Consider the following 17,443-nt stretch of genomic DNA (forward strand, 5'->3'; position numbering starts at 1 on the left):
GACAGAGACACAAACACTCATATCTCCATTTTAGCCCAACTGTCATGAACCCGTAAATTGATATACTACTCAGATTTCCCTCCCAGATTAACCGAACAAAGAACCCGGGTTGAGAGAGCTCTCTGAGCTTTTCCAAGCCAATATTACCTTCTTTAAAAAATGAGAGGTAGAAACACAGCCAACTGGCCATGGCAGCCGTGCATATATATGTCTTCAACTTCATGGGAATGCAGCTGGTTGAAAATACCATACAGTGCGAAGTAAAACCACAGACCTAACAACTTTTGGGTTTTTGTCCTGTTTTTAGTTTTCTCTCAACAGAAGACATTTTAATGAAAATATCTATTTAATTCAGAGAAACACAGGAGAAAGAAAAAATGTAGAAAGCATGTAGAATAATAAGCAAGAAGAACAGCTTGTAGTATTGGAAACTATGTTCACTTCATCGTCTTCATTGTGTGAAACCTTTGAAATGTGAAGTCTTTCTGGGCTAAACATGCCTGTAGAACTACTGATCTGTCCACAGGAGAACAGTGGAGCTGAATATTCATGGCGTGTTGGTTAAGCTGCAATGCTAACCATTACAATTACCCTCCATGAAACAGAATAGCAGATGTTTAGACAAACATGCTTCGAAAACCCTGCACTGAACCAATGTTTGACTCATTAATATTTTACACAACGCAGCTAGAATTTCAGTTGGGCAGCAGTTAACGATGAGATAAACCCATGCTTTAATCTAAAGCACTTTGCACTGACTGCAGATCCTTAGGGGGGGGTCATCCCTATGTTCCCCGGGTCCTATGTTCCCCGCTTTGTATGTGACCGGGGAGCGAATGTGTTTTTCGTAGGTGGAATCCGGAAGAATCATGAATATTAGGGTTACAGTTATGGTTAAGGTGAGAGTTACGGTTAGGGTTAGGTTTAAGGTTAGGAGTCAGTGTGTGAGTTTGCCTGACAGGCTGCCTGTCCAATCCTAGCGCTTGAGGCTGAACTTTTTCCGGATTCCGCCTACGAAAAACACAGTCGCGACCGGGAAACATAGGACCCGGGGAACATAGGTACGCTCCCCTTAGGGGGCTACGGTAGCTGTTGTCTGTTGTACGCTAGCTCATAAGTGCCTATGCTGCACAGGCTGTTTTGTGTGATCGAACTCAGAACATTTCAGGGGGAGAATTGGAGTTGAGATGGAGTTCGACTAAAACAAGCAAATTACATCTGCAGTGTTTCCGGCCAATGTTTGTTTGTACAGAGGAGGAGAGTCATGAGCTTCCTCCATATCTCTTACGCACACTCGTTGTCATTATTTACACCTGAAACTGCACCTTGCTTGCTCTCTCTGTCTTACTGGAGTCAATATACAGTCCAAACAGACTACTCAACACAATCTATCAAAATAAACACAATAGAGTAAAAAAAGTAGAAAAAAACGAACCTGTTTTTCTGCGTGTGTGTGTGTGTGCGTATGTGTGTGTGGGGGGGAGGTCTGTGTGTGTGTGTGTGTGTGTGTGTGTGTGTGTGTGTGTGTGTGTGTGTGTGTGTGTGTGTGTGTGTGTGTGTGTGTGTCAGAGCTAGTGAGCGGAGCGGAGCGGTGCGAATATTCCGCTCCTCGCTCATGTAACTGTTCACCCGGCTGCTCCTCCGCTCAAGGTCGCGTCAAGTCGCTCCGCTCAATTTCGCTCCCCGCTCCACTTAAAAATCCTCCCACTCCAGAAAAATTGCTCCACGCTCGCTCCACTTTAAAAGAGGGAGAAATCTACTACGAATTGCCCCCTTAAACAGAAAACTTAAATAGGAACAAAGAGCAACGGCAATATATTTCAGTCATAACAAACATTTATTTTAAGTGTAAGTGTTTAAGTGTAACTTCAATACACACATTTGCCTAAAAATAAAGGGATCAGTGGGATTTATTGCCTAAATGATATGATAAAAAATATATAAATTGATATGAAGCATATTCAAAAAACTGTGTGTCTTCTTAGATTCCAAAGTGAATCTTTACTCACTGAAACAGTGTCACCACATGGTTGATCTTGCTCTACATTGTTAGTATCTAGTTTTTTTGTAGTAATGGTACACTTGTATGACTTCTCAGTTTCCTTTCTAAAATATTTAGTGAACTCCATCTCCAACAAGCTTACAATGGCCAATATTTGAAATTTACCGGTCGTGGTTGTATTAGGAAGAAATTAATTCTAGGTGGATTTGCTTGGGCATGGCTCAGACTCGTGGTGTGAGCGGTATCAGAGCGAAATTGGAGTGGAACAGAGCGGCTGCTCCGGCCCCTAAATAAAAAACCACTCCACGCTCCAGCAAAATTCCATCCGCTCCGCTCCTCGCTCGCTCGCGCTCCGCTCACTAGCTCTGGTGTGTGTGCTCTTGAGCGCATGGGGTGGGAGTGTGACTTAACAGAAACAACTATAGGACTTCAGCAGATCCGCAGAGTTGTGCATGTGATCTCAGCAGTACTTAATCTTCTCACAATGACAACACAGGTGTTGGGTCAGTTTTACACAAGAGGGAGGTGAACCCGGGACCTAAATATTACATTTCCAAAATTTTTACCGTTTTGTTTGTCTCAATGCATCTGCAGTAGCCTGGGAACGTCAGACAGACTGCAAAAAGCATTAAGTCTGGAACCCCTCTGTTCAACCGCGATTTCCATGGGTGTCACCAATGGGCCCAGACTGCCTCTAGACGGAATTGGATATAAGCCTACAAGCAATCATAGCGACGAAACGGGTGACGCAGCACCAAGCGACGAAGAAATTGTAAACAGATAACGTGCTTGCAGCAGAGAAGAGCTGTGTTTTGAACTATCGACGGTGCAAGGTGTTTTTAGTCTCTAATTACATATTTGATGCAACTTTTATACAAGTGACAATCTTATGCTACATCAGCGGCAGCCATCTTTGTTGTTGTGGATAATGCCTGTACGGCGCTCCTTTGCACCGTCGTCGTATTTATCCCTGCTCATGTTAGATAAACGGCTGTGATTGGTCGGCCTATCTCGTAATGGGCAGAAATCTTTTTGTATGGGAGGGGAGCCAGACCTTATTCGCAGAGCAAATGAAACATGGCTTTTGGTTCCTAGGCTATATCTACAGACAACATGAAGGTATCTTTATAATCTTAGAGAATTAAGCTACTGATGAGGTCCACATTAAATATATGCATATATTAAATAATGTATATATATATACTGTATGCTTTTAAGCAGGTAGCCTAGGTGTTTACCGCCCGCTGAATCACAAGAAGAAGACATTATATAATCTTCAATAAACTGGGACAACACAAAGATAGTCGACAGTTAATTTATGTAAAACATAAAGTAAATAACTATAATTAGCATGACAAGGCTTTCATGCAAAAGTGACAGTAATGTTATATAATGGGCTGTTTGTGTCCTTTTGCATTACCGGCAGAGAACATAAACCAAAATACAGAGGACAACGATCGAGAAATCAACAGTGGTCGCACGAGGAGGCAATGTAGGAAAGAAGGAAACGGATGAAGGTAGTAAGTAAGGAACAATGAAGGAAAAAAGGGGAAAAGAAGGAACTAGGAAGAAGGGAGATAGGAATTAATAATAAATTGAAGGTGACATGATGGAAGGAAGTTGAAATGAAGAGGCTGGTGAGAAAGGGGGGGAGGGGTAGTAATAGGAAACAAAATGAAGGAAAGAAGGTAGGGAGTAAGAAAGCAAAGAAAGTAGGAACGCAGAAGGACATGAGCACAAACTTGAAAGGAAAGAAAGTATGAAAAGACGGGCAGGGAGACCATAGAGTTTGCGAGGTACGGTAGGAGGTCTGACAGCAGAGAGAGTGAGCGAGGTAAGGGAGGAAGTCTGACAGCAGAGAGAGTGAGCGAGGAAGTGAGGGAATGGAGTAGTGGTAAAGTAGGACAGCAGAGCTGCCAAGTCAGTCAGCATTGCTCACCTCAGCCGTGACACACTCCAGCAACTCTCCTCCTATAGCCTGCCTTGCTATCCTCATTAGGGTTTAATACCCGTCTGATGGTGTGTGTGTGTGTGTGTGTGTTGGGGGGGGGGTAGGGGGATGGAGGTCCCTGGGAGGCTCTGGGGACGGATGATTGAGGCTGGGGGGGCCAGGGGCCCCTAGAGGGAGGTCTGCTTGTAGTGATTCCCGGGTACTTATGTGGAGGCCAAGGAGGTTAAAGGCAGACGTGCATAAACACTAACACACACGCAGGGCACACACAAACACACACACACACACACACACACACACACGCATGCGGGTGCACGCACACAAACAGACACAGATATGGACACACGCGCCCATACGGACACACGTGTGTGAGAATTGCCTGCTCGTTTCTCTGTTTGCCCTTGGGAGGAAATGGGAAGAGGGAAGCAAACAGTGGGGAATGTTTGCCCTGGTGCGCACAACACCCTATCCATCTCCTGCAGCAGCACACACACACACACACACACACACACACACACACACACACAAATATAAAACACACACGCATATATAAAATATAAATTCCTCTGTTTAGCTGCAACACACACACACACACACACACACACAGATCCAAAAGGCACTCGCCCTGCCTCCTACAAAAACACACACACACACACACACACACACACACACACACACACACACACACACACACACACACACACACACACACACACACACACACACACACACACACACACTCTCCCTTGCTTGCCCTCCCCTGCCGGGAAAACACAATCATCCCTGCCTCTCTCTCCTCCCCCCTCCAGCTCTCTCTCTCTCCCCCCCCCTGCATGAGCTGGGGGTGTATTTGGTGCGGCCTCGGTCTGGTGCAGAGATAATCCATTAAAGGATCCCCAAATGATGGAGGGTCCAGAGCAGGGGCAGCAGGGCCAGTGGGCTGGTCCTGATGCTGCGGCTGCTCTGGGGGGGGAGGTGGTGGGGGAGTTCTGACAGCCACAGCCGGGCCGGTAAATGCCAGCGGCCTTTTGGGCATCTGGCCTCCACATTAATATTTAATAGCCTTCCCTCCCTCCTCTCTCATCATCATCATCACCATCATTATCATCATCATCCTCACCCTCCCCGCCACTCTGGAAGGTTGTGATGGTGGTGGTGGGGGCGGTGGGGGCGGGGGTTAATATGGATTTGTGCAAAGCAGACGAATAGAAGTGTGGCAATGGCCAAAGCGGGCTTGTGACCATGAATGTTAAGTGAGCGGTGGACTAAAATGTCCCTTCATACAGATTGGTCCCTCCATCTCTCTCCTCTCCTTCACAGCATCACTCAAAAACAATTTGTTTAATGGCTTTTCAAATGCCTGACCCTCCTTACCTTTCATTCAATTCGTGAGCTTTTTAGACATTTAAAGATGACTTTATTGATACACTTTTGAAAGGTGTATTTCAGTGTCTAGGCAAGCGCTAAATAAATAACATGAATCTGCGCCATCAAGGACACTGTGGAGTATCTTCACACCACGACATGCACATGTGTGGCCTCACAGCAATTATCAGAGCATTATGTGGGGTTTGAAAGCTAACCAGACAGATTTATCGGGACTCATTCGCGCCTTGCTTGTTTTCTATGGATTCGTTTCATTAGACTTCACTTTCAACTTGACAAAGTCGAAGAGGAGGAGGGGAGAAAAAGTGGAAAGCGTTATTTTGTTCGTACTAACTCATTACTTCCATCCCTTCTGCTTCTAAACTGCTGGGCTCTTTTTTGTCCAGCTAGCTAGACATTTTGTAGGTATTAAATTAGCACTCAGGGGTTAAGTGTGTGTCAGTTACTTTCTCAGTCCGAAAACACCCTCCACACGGTGGGTACGAATATGGACCTTGTTAGACATGCAATCCGACTTGAATTAGCCCTACTTGTGACTGCGGCGCCGGTTTGACCTGTCAATCTAAATCAACATATTGCTGTAGGTGCCTAACCATTAGAGCTGGGAAACGGTTCGACCTCCTTCGCAGGGTTAAATGGCCCACATTTTTCAGTCAAGACAATCCCAGAGAAACAGCTGGGCCTGAAGTCAAGGGCTGATGACCTGAAAAAGGCAACCCCCCCACCCTTTAAGAAGAAGGGATTCTAACCTGGGGAAACTGAATTCCTTCAATTTTAGTTTTTTTAACCCGACTCAAGTCATTTAGAGTCAATGCGTTTAACGCCCTGAGCCATGAGGGTTAACTGCACTAATGAAGCTATCCGATGTCATTATGCTAATGCTACGATAGCTCATTCCTTCGCTGTATTTTTTTGCCACAAACGACCACCAACCGTTAAGTTACATTGTAAAGGAAGCAAGGCTTTCCTTTTTTTTATTTATTATTTTCTTTTTCTTTTCCTTTTTTAGTCATTTAGCCTTCATCCAGAGAGATTTACCGTGAGTCATGTTCATCACGATGAAGCAGGGGAGGTTCAGCTCACTGACGCCATGTCGAGGTCTGAGGGCATCGGCGATTCTAATCCCAGTGCCTTCGGGCTGGGATCAAAACCCGCTCACTACAGACTTCCCCTCCATCAAACACACACCACCGTCCTGCCACCTCCCCAGAACAACAACATCATAAAATATGTGTTTGCTCTAGCAGCGTCTGTCGCACGGCTCGCCCCAGATAGACCGGAGGCGCGGGCGCAGGATGAAAAAAGGCGGTCATGTAGCCACGGCAACAATCAGCTCTGATTTAAATGGTGTCCGATGCGTTTGCCCTCGCTGCAGGGGACTCGGGCCACGGGCACCCCTGGGGGGGAGCCAGGGGAGGAACGGGGGAGTGGGGCGACGGGTCACCACAACCTCCCGTACTTTTCCATTCACAGTGGCGCCGTGGTGGGTCGGGGGGGGGGGGGAGGGGGCGGTGGGCTCTAAACGAGCACCCTTGTTGTCGCTGCGCACCGCGGTTCCTAAAATAGGATTTAACGGGGGAGAGTGCGTGTGTGTGTATGTGTGTTTGTGTATGTATGTGTGTGTGTGTGTGTGTGGGCGGGGGGGGGGGGGGGGGGGGGGGGGAGTCGTGTGGGAACAATATTGTGTTTGGCCACAAATACTAATTCTTCATTAATTTCCGCCATGTGTGATAAATTACAGACACACATGCATGTGACACACACACACACACACACACACACACACGTAGATGTGGATAGATAGATAGATGGCTAGATAGATAAAACGATATTTATAGCTACAGAGAATGATAGACAGATATATTGATAGATGGATAGATAAATAGATAGACGGATAGATATTTAGATAGATACATTGACTTCTCTTCTGTCTCTCCCTTGATGAAAGGCTAATGTGTCTCATCCGAAACAGGATGAAGCAAACAGAGATAAGGATCTTCCTCTAAATTATTAACATTCATTGCCATGAGGCTCCAACAAAAGCTTTACATACTCAAACACCCACCCACACACTGTGTTTGTGTGAGTGTGTGTGTGCTTGTGTGTCTGTGTGTGTGTGTGTATGTGTGGGTATGTGTGTGTATCTGTGTGTGTTCACACATGTCCATCTGAACTCCTACTACTTTGTAATGTAGGAGACCCGCTAATCCAAACGCAACATTCTCTTGCCACATTCAAAGCATCAGCCACAACTGGAGCATCCAAGCAATTTCTCTACATCTGTGATTTACACACTGTTGTTGCACGTTTTCTTAGGGTCTTCCTTCCTGCTTTAAACCACTGCCTCTCCAACAGGGGGTCCAGGAAGACCCTCCACAGCAAGCGACAATACACTGAGCCCTCCTCTGAATTCATGACGCCTCCCAAATACATTCAGCACTTCCTAAAGTTTTAGTGCGGAGGAAGTAAGCTTGACATTTAAATGAGTCGGGAGCGTTTCCTTCCACCCTTACCCTGTTTCCCCTGTTCCCTTTCTCCTATTTTTTCCCCCTTCTGCAGTGCATTTATTTACTGCGAGGTTAACCTTGGCTGTCACCACCTGTGCGTTGTTGTCGGACTAGAACTGTTTCTAACCCCAGGCGTGCCACTGGCTCTACTGTTCTGGCCTGGGCAGAAAACGTGATGGCCTCATAGCTTCCCAACGTGTGCTCCGATCCCCGCAGTGTAAATATTTAAAACGTATTGTTCACACGTGCGCTGGTAGTCAAGCACTGCATGCAAATGCAGAAATAATAAATTATTTGTGGCCTGTTCTGGTGTTCGCTGGTGAGAGATTGCAAAAGCTGTGCGTTCTGATGAGTGCAGTGTGTGGAGTGTGGCGGTGGCGTATTACTTCCCACACTTGAGTAATTTTGAATTACGTATCGCACGTCTATCTAGAATACATTTCAATCGTAAATTGGGAGCAACTTTGCAATTTGAGCGTTTCAGAGAGTGTCTGTGTGCGGTTGTGTGTCTGCATGTGTGTCTGTCTGGATTTGTGTGCGTGTGTCAGTTTCTGTCGTTTATTTTTGTGTACGTGTGTGTGTGTGTGTGTGTGTGTGTGTGTGTGTGTGTGTGTGTGTGTGTGTGTGTGTGTGTGTGCATACATACGTGTGTATGTGCATGTGTGTGCGCCGGTCACAATAGGAGGAAAAGGGAGTGGTCAGTGAGAGTCAGGAAACAACTGGCTTGTGCAGCTTGGGCTCTTCTTTGTCTGTCTGTTTATCTGTCTGTCTGCCTCCTGCACGTCTGTCTGTCTGCCTGTCTGTGTGACGGACGACTCCGTCCCAGCGTCAACAGGAAGTCCTCCCAGCCCCATGCCCTGCCGGGGATGACATCACCAGGAAGTGGAAAGTCCCCGGTCCTTCTGTTGCCACAGGAGCCCCGCTGCATCCAGGGATGACGACAGCCCAGTCTAGAACATTCCACCGCACTGTTGGAGGCTTAGCAATATACCGGACACTATTGATTTTGGGGTGCATTTATTAATTTCAGTATTTACGTCATTCGTATGTTTGTATAATATAATGATGTTATGTTTTACCATATTACTCTTCGCTCTTGAGACGCTTTATCCAAAGAGACATAATATAAATGAGCAGGTGGAGGTTGGAAATCCTGCTCAAGGACGCCCACCAGTAAACGCCCTCCACAATCTGGGATCCAAACACCCCAAACCGCTAGACTATCCTTCTCCTCTAATTAGGCACGTGTATATTTTTATACACGCGGTCCAAGGCACTTACGGTCCACCAAGACTCAAGCAACACAACGGCGACAAGCCTGGCCCTAAAACCGGAGATTTGTTGTGTCTCCGCAGCGGACACACCGCATGTCGTGCCCGTCGGAGGCTGGCTGCGAAACGCACAGGACTCAACCCTGGCGCTGATAACCACAGCTTCCCAGTCCGTCATCACACACACACACACACACACACTGTAGCCTGGTACCCACAGCGGACGTCATTCACCCTGCCGCCAAGCTGCCACTGACGATGATTCAAATGAGCCGTCGATGCGCATCGCCAACATGATGTCTCATGCTCGCCCCCACCCACCCACATCCCCCCCCGCGCGTATCCCGCCTCCCATCTTTACTCCCCCATATCCAGGAGCCGTCACCACCGCCATTTCCCTGTCAACCTGCCATGCACTCACTCACACACACACACCCACACACACAAATACTACACGTAAACACAGACACTACACACATACACACACACACACACAGACACACAATCACATGAACACACAGACGCACACACACAGACACACAATCGCATGAACACACAGACACACACACACACACTACACACACACACAAACACAGATGATGTACACACCCAAACAAACACAGACACACAATCACATGAACACACCACACATACACGCACATTACACACACACACTTACACCCAACACATACACACCCTGAAAACCAAACACACACACACACAAAAACCCACACACAGACACACATACACCACATGCTACATCCAAACACAAAAACTGCACTCAAACACACACGCTACACACACAAACTGCACTCATACACACACACACACTACACCCCCCCCCCCACACACACACACACATACACACACACACACACACACACACACACACACACACACACATTGTCATTGGCAGCCATTACCCAAGCAGCCCCCCCCCCGCGCCCCAGCCCGCCCTCTCCGAGTCAGAGGTTTCCCATTGACGCCGCCCCGTGACAGCGGTGCATTAGCCCATGCCAAGGAGCGTGGCTGTCACTGGGTCAAGGTCGCTGTGCTGTGCCGGCAGCATGCAGAGCGTGAACCTGGAGGTGTTGTGAGAGGCAGAGGGAGAGGGGGAGAGAACCTGCGGTGGCTGTCAGCAGCAGCAGCCGTGGATGCCGTGTTTGAATGCGCCCTGCCAAGCTGTGTCGTGCCAAACACCCCCTGCTGTCAATCACTCATCTCACTCAGAGCGGGAGGAATCACTTCCAGCGTCATTTCCATCAGAGTTTCCGTGTCTTTCATCACTCTCGTCGGTACCGGGGCCGCCGGCAACACCTCCGTCGCCAGCACGACCTGGAGCGTCACGAGTACACTACAACCATCACCACCTCCTTCACCCCACCATCATCAGCTCCATCCCCGTCTCAGCCTTTACAACCACCTCACCCAGCACCATCTAAAACACCCGCACCATCCCACTACTACCAGCACTAGTGTGGCTTCCAGTGTGGCTTCCAGTGCGGCTATGGTGCAGCTATGGTTCAAGCATCTGCCCGGTCAAAATTGAACACCAACAACATTCAAACTCTTCTCCACCATGTTGGAGCTATGTCAAACATCTACATTTTTATTTTCTCTGTTCAACATCTTTCCACTTTCCCCATTGTTTTTTATCGTGACAGTGTGCCCAAGTTTTGATTCAAGTCAAGCAAGAAACATTCCCAGCTAAAAACATACCATGTGTGTTCATCATTCAACTCCCAGCATGTCAGACTGAGGAGCAGCTCCGGTCATAAGCGGAGACCAGGGGGGGTGAGGGGGAACAGATGTGTCGTGTCACGGTATAAGTGGTGGAAACAAATTAAAAACAGGACGTCCCCTCCTGCAGATTAATTGCACTGATTTGACAGAGCGTTTTGGGGAACGTTTTAGCGGCGCAACGGAGCTCAAAATGTATTTTATGACGACGGTATTTTCCAGAACATTAGTTCTGTGGGATACATTTGATATATATTTATTTATATATTAAGGAGAAACCATAGAGGATACTGTATGAAGCACTGCGTGAAAGTCACTTGGTAATGAAGGGTGATAAATAACCAGGTGACGAGGGTATATAAGCCATTTTGGCCCAGGACATATTTACATAGATTGGAAAATGGAAAGGGGGTTCCCTTTCTCTTTCTCACACATTTTCTATTACCGCTGCCTGTGTGTTTACAGTCGAGGAAAATTACATTTCATGATGCCCTATGTGGGAAGAGTCTATATTATGGATAATTGCCCCCCTGTTGATATCTGGTACTACCGGGTCTAAGCATTCCAAGCAAATCCATAAATGTGTGATTTATATGTACGTCTTCTATTGGACAGGTGGTGAAAAATAACCAACATGAAAATACAAAGAGAATGAAGAACTCTGCAGAGACGCTGTATGTTCGTCTCGTGTAAGTGAGTGTGTGCGTGCGTGCGTGCGTGCGTGCGTGTGTGTGTGTGTGCGTGTGAGTGTAGTAGTGTGTGTAGTGTTAACATGTCATCCGGGACGTCACAAAGTGAATGACGCCAGGGAGAGTCCCGTGCCGGAGCACATGATACCTCACGTCGTTGTCGTCGTCGTCCATTTCCGAAACACGAAACAACGGCGGCGTCACCGATGCATTGGACACGTCTGACGTTGAGTGGGCGGTCCAGACGGACCAACGCCCGCCGAAAGAAACATCACATCTTCTCCCCCTTGTGACAACAAAGAACCGACGCTTTGACGGAAGAAACCAAAAACCCAGAAACTCAAATCTATCGTCAATTCTTCTAGCACCTTTTCACTATTCATTTTAATCACCGGCCAGGACCCAGGGTTAGGGGGGAGGGTTGTCTTTCTTCCTTTATTTCTTTCCGTTGGGCTACGGGCCAAGCACATATTTGAGATTTCCCATTGTACACCTCGGGTGATTAAATATTCATGGTTGAAATGATTTCCCCTCAGCGCGGTCCCGCTGCTTGAAAGCACTTAACCACTTCCTGTCGGACAAGAGGGAGGGCTAACCTCCTCACACCTGTGCAGGCCGTGTTGACTCTGTCATCAAGGCGAGGCTTTTGAAAGCGGCAATCAGTGGGGAAGAACAATCCCCCTGAGAGGCAATTAAGCCCCAAACATACGCGGGAGTTTAGCTAGCGAGGAACTTCGGTGCAGCACGAGACACCAGAACAGGTAGAAGTGTTGTTGTTGTGGACAGCGGCTTCTTTCTGCTTTTGTCTACTCCCTTGAATCGAGCCACAATAAGGGTTTTTCTTGGCAGGTTTTTCCTATATTTCTCTGTTGTGTCCTCCTTTATATGTGTCACGATATTATCCACTGGCTACTGGCAACGCTATTATGAACATTCCATAGCAGAACAATTTCACACCATTACCCATGTCGGGAGTTTGCAAATATGTAACAACATAGTGGAGGTCCCTCTATGTGAGAAGTAATTTACTTCCACAACAGCGTGAGTAGACGACAGATAACCACACACTGAAACACTGCAGCCACAGCAGCAGCAGCCTGCCAACACATAAAACCCAGGAAGCCTATTAGACCAAAGAATTACCTTCCATTACTTGCAAGGTAGTTTGAGATCCACAGGACAGCAACAGGAGCTTACAGGAACCTTCTGGCCATCAGCGCTTCAGAAGTTCAGCCCATTCAGTAGGGTATGAGCGCGGAACCCCGTGGAGATACATCGTGTTTCCATTACCTGTGAAGGCGCGACACGCAGACAGTGATCCGGAGCAAGGTTAAACCCTTGTGCGACTGGGCTACCGCGTCCAGGGGAAGCAAATTCATGTGACACCGCAGGGCGAGACGACACACATGAGCAGCTTCTTAGGCGGTAAAATGCATGGTCTGCACACCTTTTTTTTCTTTTCTTTTTTGAAGCATGACTCACCAGCCCGGGCCCTCAGAGGGCCGCATTAAAGGGGTGTGTGTGGGGGAATAAAAGCAGGAGGAAAGAGATGGAAAAAAAAAGTTGGTTGTAAATTTGAAATAATAAGACACACCTGGGTTGGTCATGTGACCAGCACAGAGCAGACTGTGCTGGTCTGAGAGATGGAGGACAGAAGCCTCTCTGCAGGGGGCCTTTCATTGGACAAAGAGCGGTAACCTGCAAGCCAATCACTTTCTGTCTCCCTTCACCGGCTGCCCCAGGCTGACCACGGCTGATTGTGTGTTTGATTGTCTATGCCTGTGTGTGTGTGTGTGTGTGTGTGTGTGTGTGTGTGTGTGTGTGTGTGTGTGTGTGTGTGTGTGTGTGTGTGTATGTGTATGTGTGTGTGTTTGAGGCTTTGTCTTCAATATTCTCATTTCTCCAACTTCAATGACACTAGTCTGTGTGTGTGTGTGTGTGTGTGTGTGTGTGTGTGTGTGTGTGTGCAGCTGTGTTTTCAATATTCTCACTTATCCTAGATCCATGACTAGTGTGTGTGTGTGTGTGTGTGTGTGTGTGTGTGTGTGTGTGTGTGTGTGTGTGTGTGTGTGTGTGCGTTTGTGCGTGCGTTTGTGCGTGCGTTTGTGTGCACATGAGTGTGCGCGTGTATGTCTGGGTGTCAGTGTATCCCTCTCAAATAATCTCACTTCAGTGAGTCCTCGTCTATGTCTGTGTGTGTGTGGCGAGGGGTCTCTGTCCTGGGAACTCATATCACACTTTTAAGTGGCCTCTCTGCATGATACTTGATCAGCCAAATACCATTACAAGCTTATCATCTCATTCATTATTCACCTGCAGGGAAGGGGAGCTAAGAATAGACAACAGTCTGCACTTATACTCTAGGGAAAGAGTGGGAGCCAATGGCAATTGGGGGGGGGGAGGGAGAGGGAGAGGGATAGTGAAAGAGAGACGGACAATGACGGCGGACAGGTAGAGAAAGAGAGAGAACAGGAGCTTATGACAGGGATAAGTTAGAGAGAGAGAGAAATGACAGAACGAGAGAAAACCATAGCCATTGGCAGGGAGGGAGAGAAAAAGAGAGAGACAAAGGCAGGCAGGGACAAGGTGAGAGAGAGAGGGTGAGAGATGAAGGCAATGAAATAACGCAGGTTAGCAATAGCTTTATCTTTTAGTTGCCAGTACAGCGTGATTGCCTTCAATGCAGTATCTCTATAGGCATGCACACATCCCACCGCCCCATTCATTACCACGGGTGAGGCTCAGGTCAAGTCTCCATTTAAAGGCAGATGAATATAAAAAAAGGAAGAGTTGGATGGGGCCATCGTATGCCCCCCCCCCCCCCCCCCCCACCTTCTCCTCTCTCATTGTGACATTTCACTCTGCCTTGTGTGGCAGGAAATAAACAGTTGGTCAGACAGTAGCAAAAGGGAGAATCACAACATATCTCTTGGTATTGTTAACGTATATCTTATTATTAACACATCTGCTGCCATTGTTCTGGCTTTCCTCTCTCCTTTCCGGTCGCCTGCTGGATAGCCTCTGCCAAGAAGATCCCCCAAATCCCTCTGTTTGATTGAATTCATATTTCATACACACACGCACACACACACACACAAACACACACACCCAAACAAACTGGGTGTGTGTGTCAAGGGAAAGGGAAGTGACTTCACTCAACTATGGAGTACGCAAGAAGATTTGTTTTCTCGGCTTCCAGACAGGAGTCTATTTAATTAATGGACGAGTCTGTAGATGTAGGGTATACACAGGAACACACAGGCAGCCAGGGGCCCCTAGGGGCCACAATGTGCTTGTTGTTCATACAACGATAGTTTATTAATTTTTTGGTCGCCATAACGTCCACTTGGACATTCCGTAGACACAGTTCTTTTTTTAGACATGCATGGCATTAAAGAGCAGGTATAGGGGTGAGGCCGTCTTGCTCAAGGATGTGTGCTGGTTGATCGGAGTTCAAACCCAGAACCCTGCGGTGAGTCAAACACCCTAACCACAAGACAGACCCTGCCCTTGAGCCTCAGAACATTCCAGACACAATCTGTCACACCGGCAGCCCAAGCAGATAAATAAATCAAACCGAGAATAAAGGCGCGCCGCGCATTTCGACATTTGTTCTTCTGCCTTCTAAGGTTAAGAGGAACTGTGCCTCGTGAACAACGCAAACTATTTCCACAGAGCCCAGACAGGGTGAACTTTGACCTTTGGAGACAGACGCACGTCTCATCACAGCCAACCCCGGAGACGGTGAGGGCCGCAGAGTCATCAGACCGGGCCGGTCACCCATCTCCCCTCTGTCCCCTCAGCTATCTTGCGGTTATGTATGAATCAGCAATGAAGCGGCTTTCTGCAAAACAGAAAATGCATTCCATTATGAAGTCATACGGTGGTTAAAATCTCACCCCACTGGGGATGATGAATGTCTCTGATTGCGTCCATTGGTTCATCGTGTCCGAACATTGCTAGCGTCCATCGGTTTCTAGGGTCCGATCGCTGCGAGGGTCAGCCCAGGCGGCCCTCTCCAATCCTGAAGGATGTGTGTGCAAGCGGACGAAGGATTTGGCCAGACACAAAGAGAGGGTGTGTGTGTGTAGAGAGAGAGAGAGAGAGAGAGAGAGAGTGAGGGGGCGAGAGTCACAGAGTCAGTGCTTAATTTATGCAAAGCGGGCACATAATGTGACAGTAATGCAATTTGTTCTGGGCCAAAAGCCCAGTCGCACTTATCTAACAGTTACAGACTTGATTTGTCTTCTTTTTTTTTTCATCTTCTTTTTTCACCCTCTCAGGCCACCATACATTTAAAAGAAGCCCCACATGCACCGACTCTCGGCGTTGGAGGACGACGGGTCCCTTATTAGATGTGACTGCATGATAATGAAGCCAGGAGCCCCCCTAAACGCAATGTCAGGCCGGTTAACATGGGGGCCCGACGGAGGCGGCTGTGTGGGTATCTGTGTGTGTAGGTGGAAGGGGGGGGATGGGTGGGGGTAAGGGGGGGGGGGTTGGGGCTGATGAAATTTCTAATCAGCTCAAAATGTCACAGGGCTCACCTTGGGTCTAAATCAAAGCGTGCGCGGGGACAGATTAGTTTCTCGATGCCCGTCCACATTTAAACTCAGAGGACGCCTCTCTCTCTCTTTCTCTCTCTCTCTACTCATCTGTGACGTCTCAAAAGTCACTCAGACTGTTGACTCAGTGCCTATCCCTCTCTCTCCCTCTCTCTCTCCCTCTCTCTCTCCCTTTCTTGTTCTCTCCCTCCCTCACCCATTGTCTATCTCTCTCTCTCTCTCTCTTTCTCTCCCTCCCTCGCCCTTTCTCTCTCTCACTCTCTCTCTCCCTCCCTAAACCTCCCTAAAGTCTCTCTCCCTCTTTCTCTCTCTCTCTCGCTCTCTCTCGTCACGGTTGTCTCTCGTCCTTGACATTATTATCTTAGGTACCGGATAACAAACGTGACATTTAGCGGCACTACGCCACGTTCCTCTGATGCGGCCGTCGCAACCCAGCCTAGTGTTATCCCAGCGTTCCCGTTCCCTTCTCCTTCCTCTCTCTTGATAAAGGAAAAGTGGTGAGCTGTAGAATGTTTTTGTTTACTACAGGTTGTTTTGTAGTTAATAACAAGCACTGTGTGGCTTTCTTTTTCTGCCTGTGTTGTCCAGAGACTTGAAATGTTTCAATTATTCAGTAATAACTTCTGTGTTCTCAGTTCAAAGTGTCCCAGTGGAAGTGGGCAGGGGGGAGGGTGGGAGAGGGGAGGGGGGGGGGAGTTATAGTGCAATAATCTAACATTGTTTTTAACATTGTTTTTCTTCAAAGAAAATATGTCTTTGTGTCATCGGAAATTTGCCTTGGGGTTAAATTCAACTGTTAGATATTAACACTCCCCTCCCCTCTCTCTCTCCACACACACACACACACACACACACACACACACACACACACACACACACACACACACACACACACACACACACACACACTATGCTCCCCCGACAGACTTGGCTATGGGAATTCAAGCAGACACTGTGGTTTTATAAAAACATAACATCAAATCTTCCAGAAGATCATGCAAAAGACAGAAAATACACTCACAGCGATCAAAGCTGACAGGATACACACGCAGACTCAGAGAAAGGTCTGCGTCTAAAGATACTAAATAAATAAACTGTAGGCTACCGCCTTGACTTTGAAGAAATGTTAAAAGTTTGTGGATATTACAATCATGCATATGCAATGTGCATACAATAAGACCTTAAAACAATGTTGTTTTCCTAGGTATTGAACTTTAAATTACCATGTACATAGGGGTTACTAGACGTGTATAGCTAGTGCATGCTATAATGTGTGTGGCTAGCACATGCTACGCGTATCGCGTATACATGCTATAATATGCGATGCTAGCA

The sequence above is a fragment of the Micromesistius poutassou genome, assembly GCF_964030765.1.
Source record: "Micromesistius poutassou genome assembly, chromosome: 19".
In the NCBI taxonomy this organism is placed as follows: Eukaryota; Metazoa; Chordata; class Actinopteri; order Gadiformes; family Gadidae; genus Micromesistius; species Micromesistius poutassou.